This window comes from Pagrus pagrus (genome assembly GCF_965226575.1).
Source record: "Pagrus pagrus genome assembly, chromosome: 22".
Lineage (NCBI taxonomy): Eukaryota > Metazoa > Chordata > Actinopteri > Spariformes > Sparidae > Pagrus > Pagrus pagrus.
Window position 1 is genome coordinate 15,814,119 of NC_140204.1, and position 19,272 is coordinate 15,833,390.

Sequence of the window (19,272 nt, forward strand, 5' to 3'; positions counted from 1 at the left end):
GAAATGGAAGTCATGACCATATTGACGTGTGTGATCACAGTGAATAATTTCAAGTGGGAAACATTGTCTTCACTGACAGATTATTTTTAAAAAGTACAGAGCTCCAATAGAGAGCTCTGTGCATGGTGCAACGACAATCACGTCAGGCTCAATATCAGAAAAAACACTGAACTTGTGGTTGATACAGATAGATAGATAGATAGATAGATAGATAGATAGATAGATAGATAGATAGATAGATACTTTATTTATCCCGAGGGAAATTCAAGTGTCCAGTAGCATACAAAATACAGAACATACATTACACATATATAATATATAAAATTAAAATTAAAATTAACAGTAGCTACAGTAAACAGTGCAAACAGTAAACAGTGCAAATAGATGTGCAACTAGGTAGATAAATTGTCCATTGTCTATTATCTATTGTCCTCCTTTACTGAGAGCTGTTGTACAGTCTTACGGCCAGGGGGACGAAAGAGTTTTCGAGTCTGTTGGTGGAGCTGGACTGGGACAGCAGTCTGTCACTGAACACACTCCTCTGCCTGGTGAAGGTGTTGTGCAGAGGGTGGTGGGTGTTGTCAAGTATGGACAGCAGTTTGTCCAGGGTCCTTCTTTCTGCCACTGTCACCAGAGAGTCCAGATCTGTGCCCACTACTGAGCCAGCTCTCCTCACCAGTCTGTCCAGTCGACCGGCGTCTTTTTTCTTGCTGCTTCCTCCCCAGCAAACCACAGCATAAAAGAGGACGCTGGCCACCACAGACTGGTAAAACATCTGCAGCAGTTTTTTGCAGATGTTGAAGGACCCCAGCCTTCTCAGGAAGTACAGACGGCTCTGCCCTTTCCTGTGTAAGTGTCCATATTTGCTGTCCAGTCCAGCTTGTCGTCCAGCTGCAGCCCCAGATATTTATAGGTCCTGACCACCAACACGGGTTGGAGATTTGGTTTCTTCCTTCTGAAGTTCACCACCATCTCCTTAGTCTTGGAGGTGTTCAACTGCAGATGGTTGGACCTGCACCACCTCACGAAGTCCTCGACCAGGCTCCTGTACTGATACTGCTGCATTTCTGTTTGTGTGGAAGTACATTGTGATGGAAAAACAGTAAAATTCTTACTTACTTACTCTATTATTACTGATATACTGACTGTTAATTTCACCGTTGATGCAGTTTTATTGTTGTTTTTTCACCTCCTTCTGACACAAATACAATTCCTGGTGGATTATTGCTGTATGTGTGTTTGTGTGTAAGTTCATTGTGAGGGAATAAAAACAGTCCACATTTCTGAAGTGCTTAATGTTTTGAAAGGTGATGATGGATAATGACGTGACATGTATGTGATGAGTTAGGTCAGAAATGTTGAGACACCATAGTGATAAACTAAATCCAATCACAATATACAGACTGTCAGCTATCAGTCAGCCACTCCCTTTTAATTTCCTGTGAAACAAGTTGCTGTGCATTCCATCTAATGTTCAACGATGTTCCTTCAGTGTGACAATAAGTTATAACAAACAAGTAATTATGTGTGTGAGAGCGAGAGAGAGAGAGAGAGAGAGAGAGAGAGAGAGAGAGGGAGGAGGGGATCTGTTAGTAAAGTGCTAATGGAAATGCAAGAAAAAAAACTATGATAGTATTGGTAACAACATAACAATATTGTTTATGTTATCAAATGAAAAGAAAAGCATCCGAGTTTAAATTCCTGCAAATACATGACATCAACATAATCCACTATATTTCATAAATGGTGAACATCATTTTATATTTTGCTTCCAACATCACACTACCTGAGATCAATTCTGGCATAACTTGAAATTATACTCCTGAAGCAGACTGTGTACTGTCTCATGAAACATTAAGTTGTCATGGAGAAACACATTGTTATGATGTGATAGCTCCCCCTGGGTGAGCATGGATATACTTTGGTACACATTTTGTTCCTTTTTATTAACAGAACAATATGTAAAAAAAGAAACTACACCCAGATAAAGGCAAGAAATGGGTCACAATATTGCAACTGTAGGTAGCCACATGCCACGGCTATAGGCCAAGAGTTAAAAATGCAATTTTGATTTCACAATTCATTCATGCCTTTATAATAAAAACTTTGTAACACTTCTAGAGAAGTGCACCGTATTCCCTTGTTAGTTTAGTTTGTATTTAAGACCAGTCTTAAGTTTAGTTTATGTCTAGTCATCTGTTGTGTTTCCCTGATGTTCCTTTTTGTTTTTCTGTTCCTTGTGTGCCGTGATCCTGAAAAAAAAGTAATCCGTTCCACTGCCCACATGCCATCTCCTGCCGTCTCCTGGTGGACCCAAGGTCTCCTCCTTGGGTCCACCTTCTCGGCTCCAGAGGTGAGTTTGATGCACAATGGACCTCAGGTAGAAAGTGCAAAGACAAAGACTGATGACAATCACCTGTAGCTCAACATATAAAAATATTAATGTTACTGCAAAGAACCTGCAAATGGTAAAACGTGGATGCTTCACACAAATTACCATAGAAATTCTTGAGCTATTGACAACATCATGTTTTGTGAGGCAAAGTAAATTCTAATCAGTTGTTCCTTGTGTCCCAGTGGAGGTTTTCTACCAAATTTGAGGAAATTCCTCCACAGCATTCTTGGGACATCACATTTATGAGATTGGGATGGAGAGACGGAGGACAACATACATACGGACAGACAAGCTGAAAGCATCTCTCTGGCCATGGTTGTCATTGGCACAGAGTCATAGAAATGAATGTCTTACTTGGATGTCACAAACAAACTAACCACAAGCAATTGTGCACCTTGCACCTTATTTCTTATTTACTGGACGATGCATCATCCTTAGTCAACTTTTCTGTGTTTTAAAACGTTTTTTAATCACTTTTTAATGCCAATGATTTAACAGGCTGTTAAATAAGTTAAAAAATGAGACATCCCCCTTCTTACTCTGTTGCCTCTATCAGCCTGTGACCAGCTCATCTTCTGAGGTGCTTCAAATAGCGTATTCCCAGAAAAATGACGCTGCCTTGATGCGTATGATGTGCATGCTCGCTCCTGAGTGCCTTTCTCAGGTAGCTCCTAGCTAGTGTTAGATCCCGAGCATACCCCTGTCCAGGAGGTACTGGAGCAGCTCTTCGTTATAAAGGTTAGGTCCCTAAACCTACAAGGTGTTACTTTAATGGAATTAAATAGGGACTGCTTAAGATGGTAGCGAGGAGACTTGCCTAGCTTCTCACTGCCTACATCTGAACGTCTACCCTGCTTCCTCTGGCTTGGCACCTGACTTGAATAGCCCTTGAATTGGATGCAGCCACCAGCCATGCCCGTAAACAACACCTCTCCTCTAAATGATCTGAGCACTTGGTATGGTGCTAGGATGAATTGTAGGTGCATTTTGTAAACCCTAAGGGACTGTTTCAATTTGGTAGGCTAGAGTAACCTTTGAGAACTTTTAAGATATTTTGCACACTTATTACCTACTTTTTACTAAATCAAAGAATATCATAAAATCAGTGTCCACAACTTCTACTTTAACTACAGTTGAAGGTTTATTACAAAGTTTTAGCAAGGGCAAAGCATACAGCTCAGTCTTATCTCAGTTACTATTAGTCATTATTAACAATACCTATTAATAAAGATCACAATTCAGTATATAATAAAGATTAATCTCAAAGAGCTGAAGCTGGTTAAAATACTTAGATGTAGAAAAGATTAAGAGGATCAAGCCTTTCCGGCCAGTATGCCTTTCCCTTCCTGCTGAAAGTCCAAGTCCTTGCGGTGTTCACAACACAACCCAAATTTCCTCAAAATCCAAACTTCATGCCAGCAGAGTGAACAAAAGAACTCCAATATCCAAATTGTAATCCACAGTTGGTTGGTAAAAATGGTCAATCCTCCTTGTGCTCTGTTATCCTTGTATCAAACTGCTAATCTCTTGAAGTCCATTCTGCTATGATAGGCTGCTCACATACTCCGTCTTGTGTGGGTCGCCGATTGTAAAGTTGCACATGCTAAAATAAACACCAACTTTTCACCACATTTAAAAATCATATGTGAATTTTTTAATGTTACTTTTGACCAGATTTACAGCAATATTTGTGAATTTGTGAGAATATTTACTTCTCTTGGAAAAATATGTCAATGTTAAATCTAAATCTAAATGTTAAATATTAAATCCAAATGTTAAATCTAAATGTAAATGTTAAATTTAAATGTAAATGTTAAATTTAAATCTAAATGTTAAATCTAAATCTGAATGTTAAATTCAAATCTAAATGTTAAATCAAAATGGTAAATTTGAATCCAAATGTTAAATCTGAATCTAAATGTTAAATTTCATTAAAAATGTTAAATCTAAATCTAAATATTAAATGTTAAATCTAAATGTCACGGGTGAAACTAAATATTTAGCTAATATGCAAATTCACACTGCCTGTCACCGGCAGTACCAAAATAGCTCATTGACGCGAATGAGCGGTATTCGCAGTCTTCTTCGGGTAGTCAGACGGAGTGATTGAGCTATGGTGGCTCTGTGGTGGATGCATGGATGTATTATTAGTGGATACAGGACCGGAAAATGGCCGCCGTTGATTTCAACGGAGTTGCTCGCCTGGCGCATACGCCGAAAAAGTTTCTAACTTCCGGGTTTACTTCCGCGTTATGGGGCCCATAGAGCATGCGCAGTTGAGTCACCCCCCATGATGCTCTGGGGCCTCCCATCATGCCCTGGGGCAATGAGAACGAGCAAATTGCGTTCTGGATAAGCGCCGCGCGCTCATGAGTGCTTGTGGATGAGTTTGAGCGGTAACGACAGATCTACACAATCAAATGATGGATTTATAGCGCACATCAACCGATGATGTTCTCAAAGTCATGGTTATAGACTACACGTGGTTTATTTGTGTTGTTTTATTATTTCTAAGTAAGGATAAAACGTTGTTCTCCGCTGTTTTCCTAACCCTCCTCCCGGTCGTATGCATTTGTTTCAGCGAAGTCAATCGGTGGATTGATGGATTATCATATTCATGTTATGTTGTGTGTATTTGTGTAGTCCGATCTGTCATAAAACACCGATTACATGTTACGGGGCGCGTTTGTGTCGCGGACTCACGGTGCCACAGAGATGGGAACTTTTTTTTTTTCTGTGGCCAGAGCGACTGTCTGTTTAGTGTTTCATACTGTACACAGTGACTCAACTAAATCACACACTTATGGTACTATAGTCTACACATGTGAGACACAGTAATTATGGCACATGTTCCACCAAATACTAACAAAGTGATACAGCATGTCCAGTCTCCTCTATTCAGGATCCTGACTCTCCCTTTCAGGCGGAGCTGCTGATGTGTAAACAATGTTGTGTGCGAATCCAATAAAGTACAAATATCTCTACCGAAGTGCAAGTGCCATTATTCATGTGCATTAAGTTGATTGTGTATATGTATAAAAAATAATTGTAAAATATTTCCAATGCTCAAACAAATCTGTCCCAAGTAAAAATTGTTTAATTTGTGATTACAGTCTGCAAACCTGAGAAAAATAGTTTGTAAGAGCCAAGTGAGAGTATAACATGTGACTGCATGTTGACTGTTGTTTCTTACTTTCTTTAAATAGAGAACGCTTTGACATTACTTAAGTAAAATGTGCATTTCTTAATTAATTGTATCTTATATTTTTCTATTTTATTCATCTTTATTATTTATTGCGTTGTCGTTTATACTTGCATCATCATCATCAGCTCTGCTGCAGACTGCATGACTCCAGGCCATCAGACTGAGACGGTTCAAACCGTAATAAAAGGTCGTTATGACAGGATGAAAAGGATATTAAACAGTCATCAGACCCTGGTGACACACATCACCGACACTATCACATGCATGGTAAATAACTTTTAGACTTTTCCACAGCAGTGGCACTGGCAGTAAGTGAAAATGCGGTCATTCAGCGGGTGATTTAACGCCAAAATACCTTTAGAACTGCATTTAAAATACATGCCATTAAAATATGAAACTTGTATCACAACGCTGTCCTGAAAAAGACTCACCCTGGAGTCATTTAATTCACTTTTCCCACCACGTTTAGCCCCGTTCAGAGCTGTCATTCAGCCAACAGGCATCCTCGCTCCCGAGACACAGCGCGACCGCGCTTGGGAGTGCACGCACACAGCTGTGACGTCACCATGGAAAATGAGACTTTGGGGGGGCTTTTCTGGCCTTTACAAAACTTTGTGACAGTTTAAAAGTCCATGACTTAAAAATATGGAATACAAAGATTAGCAATTAACAGTGGTGACAGCTGGAGGTGTCCTGAGAACAGTTTTACAGGCTTCTCTTTTACTATTACGGCTTATGGGAAAAATGCTTTCTGGGCCCCATGGGATTTTTTGTTGCAATACCGCGAGTGGCCACTGGAAAAAATCGGCGTGCCTGCTGAGAGGCTTCGTCATATCCAGGTTATATTATAGATCCATGGGTGGATGCTGTAGCTGTCGCTGTAACTGTCGCTGTCATTGCAGACGCATTGCTGAAACTCTGTATTGCCGCCAAAACGGCCCTACCAATGTTTCCAGCTAAGTCGCTGGACATGCTGGCAGGCAACATGAGAGCACGGTGAGGAGACGTGACTAACAGTGCAGCGCAATCAATCCAAAATAGAGTCCACTAACAAGCGACCGGTATCCTCCACAACACACACCCCAACACAGACTGCTCATAAGCCTAAAAAAGTAGTATTCACTGAAGCCAGTCTGGCCAGACGGGAATTGGACCGTCGTCAGGCAAAAGTAAACATTGGTGGTGCATTCAAGTCATGGAGGGAGCTTTGCTATGTTTTGAAACTCCTTAATGAAGCAGATGTGGCTTTCTTCCTGTTGGACAGATAACATTGCAACAAAGCATGCAGAATAGTCGTGTGTGTAAATAATTTGATATTGTGGTTTTCGTCGTTTTGTTACCACAGGTAAGCTTTCTTGCTAATGTGGATAAACTGCAAAGTGACTAACGTAGCAATGTACTGTCTTGAGTGGATAAAGTCAGCTAATTCATCTGCACTCTCAGGGGTGATACGGCTAGAAAATTGGCTGGCTTGTTTGAAAATTACTTAATCAACTAACGTTACGAAGCAATCAATACAGCATACTGTGTTACCACTGTGTTCTACTACAGCAATTGATAGCTAGCTACTGCTATTGGTGGTGGGTGAGAATGTACGTCACACAGCATTGTTATTTCTACTGAAAATGACATTTTATAATATATTAAACGTTTTAACCACTCTGCTTGCTTTTAACGCTGCCTTCAACTGGGTGAAAGATTTTTATTTTTTATTTCTTTTATTTTTTTATTAGTCATCGGACATTTGGATTTTAAGTTTTTAAGTGTTTTACGAAAGGCCCGGTGAGCCGCCATGTCAAAACTGGATGTTGCAGACTCACCTGGAGAGATGGAGCAAACTCTGGATAAGGCGCTCAAAAAGATCGCCGACCTCCTCGAGGACACTGAAAGGATGACAAACGAGCTACAGAGGAAGGACTACCTGCTGACCACCCTCAGGTCCCGTTTCCCGGCGTTAACCAGCTGGCTGGAGACCTCACTGGCCGGTGAGTTAGCACCACAAAACACCACCTCTGCACTCGGGCACACAGTCCTCTGGGAGCCGTCCTCCTCTGGTCGGCGGCCCGCTTGCTCCACTCCAAATAGGGGGAGCCCATGGACCGAAGTGGTCGCCCGCGGGCGAAAGAGGGCTTCGAGCGGGATTCATGGCGGGGCTCCTTCTCCCCCGAGCCTACAGCTCTCAAACAAATACGCGGCTCTGTCCGTGAGCGAGAAGCCGGTGGGCCGGGACCCGCACCAGGAGACACCACCTGTTCCTGCGGCCACAGACATCATGCCCCCACTGACGGACACCACAGCTTTCCCTCCACTCACGGCTCCAGCAGGTGGATGTCCGACACGGGGCCGTCCGCACCCGCCGTCCCGCTCCTCATCCCAGCGCAAGCGGCTCGTCAGGGACGCGGTGCGCTGGCACTCCTCCCGTTCTCCCCACCGGGCAAGGGACCACACCCGGGACCCTGGTGTGGGTGGCGGGGTGGCTGAGCTGGCCTGCCGAACGGACGCTCCCACAACCCTGGTCATCGGGGACTCAATAGTGAGGCACGTCCGCATGAGGGGGGCGTTCACCGTGTCGTTCATACCTCGTTGGACCTCATATTCACACCAACATTTCACCCATTCCCGTAATCATTACACTCCATCAGCACATCAGACACTGCCACACTACCCACTCTGTGACCTTTAACAACCTAAGAAGCTCACAGAACAATCCACCTCCCCAGTCAACAAGCCACCTGTCACCATCAACATGGCACTTTTTAATGTTCGCTCTCTTTTAAATAGAACTTTTTTAATGAATGATGTGATTTTAGATAATAAGTTAGACTGTCTTCTTTTAACTGAGACATGGCTTGGCACTGACGCACCTGCTGTTCTCACTGAGGCTTCCTCACCAAATTTTAATTTTTTATTTTCTACTAGAGAGGGTAGAAGAGGAGGCGGGACGGCATCAATCATTAATAACTCCCTAACCTCACATCGAGTGTTTTTTAACAGTTATATGTCTTTTGAGCACCATGCCTTTACTTTTAGCAGCCCTCCGATTCTCTGCATTAGTGTATATAGACCACCCCATCACTCTAGTTCTTTTATCAGTGAATTTTCTGAACTTTTATCAATTATTCACACCTCTTATAGCAGGATTTTAATAACTGGTGATTTTAATCTACATGTTGATGTTACCTCGGACCCGATATCCAGAGAGTTTTTAAATCTTTTAAGTTGTCTTGATTTTACGCAACACGTCACAGCCAACTCACAACAGAGGACACATCCTGGACCTGGTCATAACCTACGGCCTGTCCATCGGTGTGTCCTCTGTTGTCGACCTGGCTGTGTCTGACCACTACTGTGTATTTTTTAACATCACCAGTTTTAACCAAGAGGAGGCCCCGGTGAGAACAGTGAGGAGGCGCTATCCAACTTCTGAAGTGGCTGCAAATTTTATGGAGATTTTACAGAGCACTCCTGCAGAAATTTTACCTGCACCTTGTGATTTTATCGTTGATAATTTTAACAGTAGACTGAGGTCAACTCTGGACTTGGTAGCTCCACTTTTAACAAAAACAATAAAAAGAAAACCTACACCCCCGTGGAGAAAAACAAGGAAATCAATGAACTGAAAAGAAAATGCAGGAGTGCTGAGAGAAGATGGAGAAAAAGTAAATTGACAGTTCACTGTGAGATTTTACGTCAACAACTCAAAACCTACAATAATGCAGTTAAGAAGGCATGAATTTCCCATTTCTCACAACTCATCACCAACAATAAAAACAACCCCCGGTTCCTCTTCTCCACTTTTGATATTTTAACAGGCTCTACTTCTAATAAAGTTTTTATGACACCCACAGACGTTCTCTGCGAGAACTTTGCAGACCACTTCAGAACCAAAATCAAGGACATCAGATCATGCCTCTCTTCCCATCAAGTTTTACCTGTTAACACACCTGAACTGTTGTCCTTGCCTGAGGAAACACTGAAGAGTTTTGCCCTGGTTGATGCAAGGACACTTGGTCGAGTTTTCTCCCAAGTAAACTCAACAACCTGCCTTTTAGATCCAATTCCCACATCACTCTTGAAATCGTTTTATGGATTCTTTGAGGAACAGTTTTTAAACATCATGAATTGCTCTCTTCAGACGGGTGTCTTTCCCACTGCCTTCAAAACGGCGGTGGTGAAGCCCCTTCTGAAGAAGAGCAATTTAGACCCTAACATTTTTAATAACTACCGACCTGTATCCAACTTACCGTTTTTAAGTAAAATTTTAGAAAAACTGGTTTTTAACCAAGTTAATGACTTTTTAAACAGAAATAACATCTTAGAGAAACATCAGTCTGGTTTTAGGAGAAACCACAGTACCGAGACAGCACTTTTAAAGATTTTAAATGACATCAGGTGGAATTTAGATAACAAAAAGCTCACAGTGTTGGTTCTACTGGATCTAAGCGCCGCTTTTGATACAGTAGACCATCACATTTTATTAAATAGACTCAGACATCTGGTCGGCTTCTCTGGTACTGTTTTAAACTGGTTTTGCTCTTATCTCACAGACCGATGCTTTTATGTAAGTATGGATACATGTTCCTCAGGAACCCATGAAAGTGGATGTGGGGTTCCCCAAGGGTCAATTTTAGGTCCACTCCTTTTTAATCTTTACATGCTTCCTCTTGGGGACGTCATCAGGAGACACGGCATCAGCTTCCAAAGTTATGCGGATGATACACAACTGTACATTGCCGTGTCTCCTGATGACACAGGGCCAATTGATCCCCTTTTTAACTGCATTGTAGACATCAAGTCATGGATGGCAGTGAATTTCCTACAGCTCAACCAGGACAAAACTGAGGTTTTACTCATAGGTCCTGAAGGCCAGAGAGAGAAACTTTTACCAAAACTACAAGATCTTAAACCAACACAATCCGTAAAAAATCTGGGCGTGATTTTTGATTCTAAGCTGAATTTTATTCCACATATTAAAAATATGACAAAAACAGGTTATTATCATCTTAAGAACATAGCCAGAGTCCGCCCGTTTCTCTCCCAGGCCAGTACGGAGGTGCTAATGCATGCCTCCATTTCCTGTCGCCTAGATTACTGTAATGCCCTGCTCTCTGGTCTTCCCAAAAAGAGTACTTATAATCTCCAACTATTACAAAACTCAGCAGCACGTGTGCTGACGAGGACCAGAGGGCGGGAGCACATTACACCGGTTTTAGAGTCACTGCATTGGCTCCCTGTCCGCTTCAGGATCGATTTTAAGGTTCTTTTACTGGTTTTTAAATGTCTTAACGGCCTTGCGCCCTCATATTTATCTGACCTGCTTTTACCATATCAACCCTCGCGGACCCTGAGGTCCTCCGGCACCGGCCTTTTATCCATACCAAAACCAAGAACGAAAACCCACGGTGAGGCGGCATTTAGCCACTATGGCCCCCACCTGTGGAACAGCCTGCCGGAGAACCTCAGGTGTGCAGAGACTGTTGATATTTTTAAGGGAAGGTTAAAGACACACCTTTTTAATCAGGCTTTTAACTAATATTTTAAATTCTTCTTACGTTCTTATGTGGTTTCATCTCATTTTACGTTGTTTCTTTTATCTTGTTTTTTAATCTTAATATAAAATAATTTTATTTGTTGATTTATCCTTCGGTGCCATTTTATTTATTATCTTACATATTTTAATCTTTTTAACTGTTCACTCTTATATTCATCTCTTGTCAGGCTTTTTATTCTATCTTGTGTTTTTAGTTTTTTAGGTTTAACTCCAGTGTTTTCCCCAGGGGGGTCCCCCGCACTGGGAGTTGTGCCTGGGCTGCTGCTGGGGGTGCTGTCCTGGGTTTCCTTTGGCCCTGCCAGCTGTTGTCTGTCGGGGTCGGGGGGCCTGGGCACTGGTGCCCCCTGTGGCACAGCCTGTCACTCCTCCCAGTGCGGACCGCCCCGAAGGTGGCGTTTCCTCAATCCTCGGTGCCATGCCATGTCTCCCTATTGTCAGTAGTGAGAGTGTGCAGGTGCGTGTGTGTGTGTGTGTGTGTGTGTATTATGGAGGGTGGGAGGGAGGGGCTTTCTTTAAAATTGTTTTGTCTTTTATGTGTAAAGCACTTTGTGCTGCACAGCGAAGTGTATGAAAAGTGCTATATAAATAAAGTTTTGATTGATTTGATTGATCTGGTTGTGCCTCACACGAGGCACTCACAAATTATTCTCAACAGACGTTGGCTGGATGTTGAGAAGTTTCTGACCTTTTGGTAAGAGCGTTATCTTGTCTACTTAAGTATGTGTCAGTTTTTAATTTTTACGATAGGTTAATGTGGAAATAGAAATGTTATAGCAATATTATCAATATGATGCCCCTATATGACTGGGTTGTGCAACACACATAACACGTCTAAAGTAAAAAAAATATTTTTTTATGAATCTTGAATTTTTTTCTTTGCACTACATTTCTTAACTTGTTTTAATGATTTGTTTTAATGTATTTTAAATGCTTTTACTGTAATTGTATGCGCCTGTAAAGCACTTTGAGTTGCCTTGTGTCTGAATTGTGCTATACAAATAAACTTGCCTTGCCTTGCCTTGCCTTACAGGTCAACATCAGCTCTGGAGTCCTTTCAAAATCATTTTCTGAATTATGCTGGCAAGTGGTTTGCCTTCTCTCCTCCAGTGTATGAAGCAAGCTCGCTGCACTAGACTACCACTACCACTGGCCAGTGCATGTCAACTAGAAAGGCGAAGTTTTGTAAATGGTACTTGTGAAAACATATTTTTCGTTTGTTTCCCTGAGGAATTATAAGGGGGGTTCAACAAGTTCATGAGAGAATGATGCCACCGCTGACGTGGAAATGCTTGAATTAAAAACCACACAGTAAAATGCCAACCACCTGCCTAGAGTCCTATCTGGTCTATCACAAGGAGCCACAGTGTTTGATTATGGTTCATGCAACAATATAGAATTCAGAGCTACAAATCATGCCCTTGCCATTTGTGTAGGTTCTAATTCTTACTTTCTCTCTCTCTCTCTCTCCATGAAGGAAATGACTTCAGCTACAGGACAATGGGAGCAAGAGAATTCCTCAGAGTATGACTTAGAGAGTTATTATAAATAACTAAATAAAAAGAAAATAATATTATAAAATATATATATATATATATATATATATATATATATATATACAGTACAGACCAAAAGTTTGGACACACCATCTCATTCAAAGAGTTTTCTTTATTTTCATGACTATGAAAATTGTAGATTCACACTGAAGGCATCAAAACTATGAATTAACACATGTGGAATTATATACTTAACAAAAAAGTGTGAAACAACTGAAAATATGTCTTATATTCTAGGTTCTTCCACCTAGCCACCTTTTGCTTTGATTACTGCTTCGCACACTCTTGGCATTCTCTTGATGAGCATCAAGAGGTAGTCACCTGAAATGGTCTTCCAACAGTCTTGAAGGAGTTCCCAGAGATGCTTAGCACTTGTTGGCCCTTTTGCCTTCACTCTGCGGTCCAGCTCACCCCAAACCATCTCGATTGGGTTCAGGTCCGGTGACTGTGGAGGCCAGGTCATCTGGCGCAGCACCCCATCACTCTCCTTCTTGGTCAAATAGCCCTTACACAGCCTGGAGGTGTGTTTTGGGTCATTGTCCTGTTGAAAAATAAATGATGGTCCAACTAAACGCAAACCGGATGGAATAGCATGCCGCTGCAAGATGCTGTGGTAGCCATGCTGGTTCAGTATGCCTTCAATTTTGAATAAATCCCCAACAGTGTCACCAGCAAAGCACCCCCACACCATCACACCTCCTCCTCCATGCTTCACGGTGGGAACCAGGCATGTAGAGTCCATCCGTTCACCTTTTCTGCGTCGCACAAAGACACGGTGGTTGGAACCAAAGATCTCAAATTTGGACTCATCAGACCAAAGCACAGATTTCCACTGGTCTAATGTCCATTCCTTGTGTTCTTTAGCCCAAACAAGTCTCTTTTGCTTGTTGCCTGTCCTTAGCAGTGGTTTCCTAGCAGCTATTCTACCATGAAGGCCTGATTCACACAGTCTCCTCTTAACAGTTGTTCTAGAGATGTGTCTGCTGCTAGAACTCTGTGTGGCATTGACCTGGTCTCTAATCTGAGCTGCTGTTAACCTGCGATTTCTGAGGCTGGTGACTCGGATGAACTTATCCTCCGCAGCAGAGGTGACTCTTGGTCTTCCTTTCCTGGGGCGGTCCTCATGTGAGCCAGTTTCTTTGTAGCGCTTGATGGTTTTTGCGACTGCACTTGGGGACACTTTCAAAGTTTTCCCAATTTTTCGGACTGACTGACCTTCATTTCTTAAAGTAATGATGGCCACTCGTTTTTCTTTACTTAGCTGCTTTTTTCTTGCCATAATACAAATTCTAACAGTCTATTCAGTAGGACTATCAGCTGTGTATCCACCTGACTTCTGCACAACACAACTGATGGTCCCAACCCCATTTATAAGGCAAGAAATCCCACTTATTAAACCTGACAGGGCACACCTGTGAAGTGAAAACCATTTCAGGTGACTACCTCTTGAAGCTCATCAAGAGAATGCAGAGTGTGTGCAAAGCAGTAATCAGAGCAAAAGGTGGCTACTTTGAAGAAACTAGAATATAAGGCGTATTTTCAGTTGTTTTACACTTTTTTGTTAAGTACATATTTCCACATGTGTTAATTCATAGTTTTGATGCCTTCAGCGTGAATCTACAATGTCAATAGTCATGAAAAGAAAGGAAACTCATTGAATGAGAAGGTGTGTCCAAACTTTTGGTCTGTACTGTATATATATACTGACACTGTAAAACTGACATTGTGACATTGAAAAGGTGTGCATTTTAGTTTTATAAATAAAGGAGCTTGTATGAAAGAATAAAAGTTAGTTTTTCTTTGTAGGTAATAAACTCACACTGGTACACTGAACATGTTTTCACACAACATACAATACTTTTTCTTTTCTTTCTCTACAAACCTTTTTACTTTTCCCTTGAGGTAATGAGGTCAGGGATTTTTTCTCTTATTCACCAGACACAGCAGCTTGGTATCAGCACCGGTTTCCGGCTCCCAGACCTCCGTGTTGCCAGATGGTGGTTTGCGCTGTAATGATACTCTCGATTGTCAGAGTGCTGCATAATCTTCAGAACTGGAATCCTGAAATAAAAACAGTGACAGCGTATTCAAAGTTTTATTGTGATACAATCCCCATCTGATGTAGGTTGATTGACAGTAACAGTAAATGTACATTACAAGTATTTTTATAGGTTACAAAAAGTACTATTACTAAATAAATGATGAATACATAGACTATGTTACAGCATGTTTTTCAGAACCTGTAACTGTTGTTACCTGCACAGGCTTTAAAGCCACCTGAGACTAATTGTTTTGTGAATTAGGGCTATATGAACAACATCGGATTGACTGACTGTTTTAACTGATGTCAGTGTTGGATTATCCTCATCTCAACAAACTTCGACACCAATTCAGTACAGTTAAAAATTAGTTGAAAATTAGTCTATTGTATTACGCTGAAACATTCGCGGATCTATTCAGCAGTTGTTGCGTCTGTGACGTCAACTAGTTCACTAAACGTTAGCGTTGGCATGCAGCAAATTCAGCTGTGCTGACACTGCAGAGGCTCACACTGAAAGCTAGACGAAACAGCCATTGATAAAACTAAGTTAGCAAGACAACGGCGACGTCTAATATAAATGTACAGTATCAAACAAGAAGTTATTTGTTCAACATAAACAACCCTACGTCATATTGTGAAAGCCAACAAGCTAATAACAATATTACTGTTTATAAATACAAACAGAGCGAGCATCAGAATGCTGAGTGCACGTCACTTAACTGCCGCTAGGATCGCTAAAGAGAACCATTTTTTTAATCTTATCTAATGTCCCTTTAATGAGTACCTCTCCTTGTTCATTTCATAGGCCTGGGATGATATGATCCACATCCTGTTGTTTTAGTAGCCTAGCCAATCATTTACTAGCTTTAACCCCATTCTCATAGAAATTTGCCTTTGCCCTGTAGAGGGCATATTCCACCTTTTTATTATGAATCTCATAAAAAATAATCTCAGCGCCAAAGTAAACTGTGGACCACTCCCTGTCCTCTTTCTGAACCAGCCTGATTCATGGACACAACACAGGCTGAGACCAGCTCATTTTAAGGCACTAATTATATGAAATCACAGGCAAGGATTTGATTGTCTGTTAACATCATAAACTCCTGACATTAAACATGCCCTGATTCACTTTCTTTTTACCCACTGGAAAGGCTGGAAAACATCACACAAGAGACAATTTAAGTTCTTTAAATATTTTGTATTCTGATCATTTTAACCTTATTGACAGAAACTATAAATAGCATAAGAAATCTCACAGAATACATCTATGCACAATTAAATAAATACAGTTTGCATAAACAAGAAAATTGACAGTGCATTGTTTTGACATATATATTATGTATACCATGACCCTTGATAAAACTTTAGGCATCGGTTCATGGTTGGGGTGTGTACAGTCCACTATGAGTTCCATGTGTTCCTTTATTTGTTCCCTTTACAGGATGCTCTCTGTGGAAGTTCTCACTATCTCTATCTTATGCTGCAATGCTATCAAGTGGACTATAAGCATGACTACAGAGTTGTTTAAATACTTTTAAATAAAAAAAGCAACATTTTGAATAATTTCTTGCTGCACAAATAATGAAAGACATATACGAAAGAGGGCAAACATTAATTTGCGCGGTGGTGCCATTATTTTCTGATGTCCCAGGGCTTAAAAGTGCCATTTGTAAGAAAAGTTGATTTTTGAGTCTCATTCCCAACTCATCAAAAACTGATGCTTTGGGATTGTACGGGTCGACCACCATCCCGAGGGGTCAGTTTTTGACGAGTTGGAAAACCCAAAGTGTCATCATTTTACGAGTTGGGAATGATACAACACTTAAGATTTCTATGAATCTTAGATTTCTACTGACAACGAAATTCATTTCCAGTAATAGCCGTCATGTCTCTGAGGCAGCTGTTGTTCTTTACACCGCTGTTGTTGTTTGTGCAACAGTAAGAGTACATAACAATGTACATGGGTTACAGGGTTGATGTGCGCGTCATCCAATTAAATTTGAACCTGTTCGACTTTTTAAATAACTGATTATATACAGCTTAACAAACTGCGTGTACAATATTACCAGATATATATCCCAGCAGTGTAGAATAATTTTGGTAATAATTAATTAACTTAGTGTGACATGGGTCAATATAAGCAGCATTAAAGAGATGCATGGATTAACAGATCTGAAGGACACAATGTTGTTTGTTGTTCCTGCAATTGTCGTTGCAGTAGTTGTTGTTGCAGCAGTTGTCGTTGCAGCAATTGTAGTTGCAGCAGTTGTCGTGGCAGCAGTTGTAGTTGCAGGAACTGGACCCGCTGTAAAAACATTTTTTAAGGAATAGGTTAAAAACTAAAAAAGTACTTGTGCCTGAACCAAAAGCATTTCTTTTATCCTTGTTTGCTGTCAAACTGTCATCACTGAGCACCAGTATAACAGACTTATATGGCTAAACAGTTTACTTACATACTAATGTAACTGAAGAGGCACCAAAGGTCACATTGAAGGTGTTGGAATCATTTGCAGCATCAACTAAGGTTTGAGCAACATCACTATTCATTGGGAGTGCTGCAACTGGGACAGACCGATTGAACACCACTGAAAGCTCTACTACAGTTCCTTCCACTCGTGTTTTTTGAGCTGGAGCAGCCCTGTATCATAAAACAAAATAGGACAAATGTCAAATAATGATATGAGAACAATCTATCTACGTGTCATTTGTAATGTAGGTGACACTATCAATATCAGAAGATACACATTTTAAGACCATAAAGATTCATACAGAGTCTAAAACCACTGTTAAAATGTTTTTACCTGAATTGTCTCACAATGCACTGGTCAAAGTCAGAACCAAATCTTGCTCGATATATTTGATTACACTGCAGAAAGACAACAAGATTTAAAAAGCTTGATTAGCCGTCAATCACAAAATTCTTCAAAATGAATTTAACAAAATGCAGTTTTCACTGAAATACATTTTGAATGATAATTAAGTATCTTGTATTTCAGCTAATACATTCTGTCCAAATAATTATGCTCAGTACTGACAAAATCAATGGAAAATGCAATGACTTTAAAATTACTCACACGAGCTGTAGCTTTTCCTGAAAGTTCTATGAATCTAGGGCTGGTGGAGTTGAGCAAGTCATCGGTAAAGATTTCGTTTTGCAAGGTTGCTGATATGACATAAGTAACAGGGTCAGTGGTTGCTGCAGCTGTGGTTGTTGCTGTTGGAACAGCTGTAGTTGTTGTTCTTAGGGCAGCTGTAGTTGTTGGAGCAGCTGTGGCTGTTGTCGGAGCAGCTGTGGCTGTTGTTTGGGCAGCTGTGGTTGTTGTTGTTTGGGCAGCTATGGTTGTGGTTGTTAGGGAAGCTGTGGTTGTTGTTGTCAGAGCAGCTGTAGTTGTTGTTGTAGCAACTGTAGTTGCAGCAGTTGTCGTTGCAGCAATTGTAGTTGCAGGAACTTGACCCGCTGTAAAAACATTTTTTAAGGAATAGGTTAAAAACTAAAAAAGTACTTGTGCCTGAACCAAAAGCATTTCTTCTATCCTTGTTTGCTGTCAAACTGTCATCACTGAGCACCAGTATGATAGACTTATATGGCTAAACAGCTTACTTACATACTAATGCAACTGAAGAGGCACCAAAGGTCACATTGAAGGTGTTGGAAACATTTGCCGCATCAACTAAGGTTTGAGTAACATCACTATTCATTGGGAGTGCTGCAACAGGGACAGACCGATTGAACACAACTGAAAACTCTACTTCAGTTCCTTCCGCGCGGATTTGTTGAGCTGAAGCAGCCCTGTATCATAAAACAAAATAGGACAAATGTCAAATATTGATATGAGACCATTCTATCTATGTGTCATTTGTAATGTAGGTGACACTATCAATATCAGAAGATATAAATTTTAAGATCATAAAGATGCATACAGAGTCTAAAACCACTGTTAAAAATGTTTTTACCTGAATTGTCTCACAATGCACTGGTCAAAGTCAGAACCAAATCTTGCTTGATATATTTGATTACACTGCAGAAAGACAACAAGATTTAAAAAGCTTGATTAGCCATCAAACACAATATGCTTCAAAATGAATTTAACAAAATGCAGTTTTCACTGAAATACATTTTTAATTAATATTAAGTATCTTGTATTTCAGCTAATACATTCTGTCCAAATAATTATGCGCAGTACTGACAAAATCAATGGAAAATGCAATGACTTTAAAATTACTCACACGAGCTGTAGCTTTTCCTGAAAGTTCTATGAATCTAGGGCTGGTGGAGTTGAGCAAGTCATCGGTAAAGATTTCGTTTTGCAAGGTTGCTGATATAACATAAGTAACAGGGTCAGTGGTTGTTGCAGCAGGTGTTGTGGTTGCTGCAGCTGTGGTTGTTGCTGTTGGAACAGCTGTGGTTGTTGTTGTTGGGGCAGCTGTAGTTGTTGTTAGGGCAGCTGTAGTTGTTGTCGGAGCAGCTGTGGTTGTCGGAGCAGCTGTGGCTGTTGTTTGGGCAGCTGTGGTTGTTGTTGTTTGGGC

At 40.8% G+C, this 19,272-nt stretch overlaps 1 long non-coding RNA gene and 1 pseudogene across 2 annotated transcripts in view; both read right to left on the minus strand.

Moving 5' to 3' along the window:
- LOC311251272 overlaps nt 1-19,272 on the minus strand; it is a 172,601-nt pseudogene that overhangs the window by 125,488 nt on the left and 27,841 nt on the right. The gene's annotated exons all lie outside the window — the stretch shown is intronic.
- On the minus strand, nt 15,978-18,054 carry LOC311251196. Its single transcript, XR_014621367.1, has 4 exons — nt 17,820-18,054; nt 17,547-17,611; nt 17,199-17,383; nt 15,978-17,050 (listed from the first exon to the last, which is right to left on the minus strand). It is a non-coding gene; the product is annotated as an uncharacterized lncRNA (long non-coding RNA).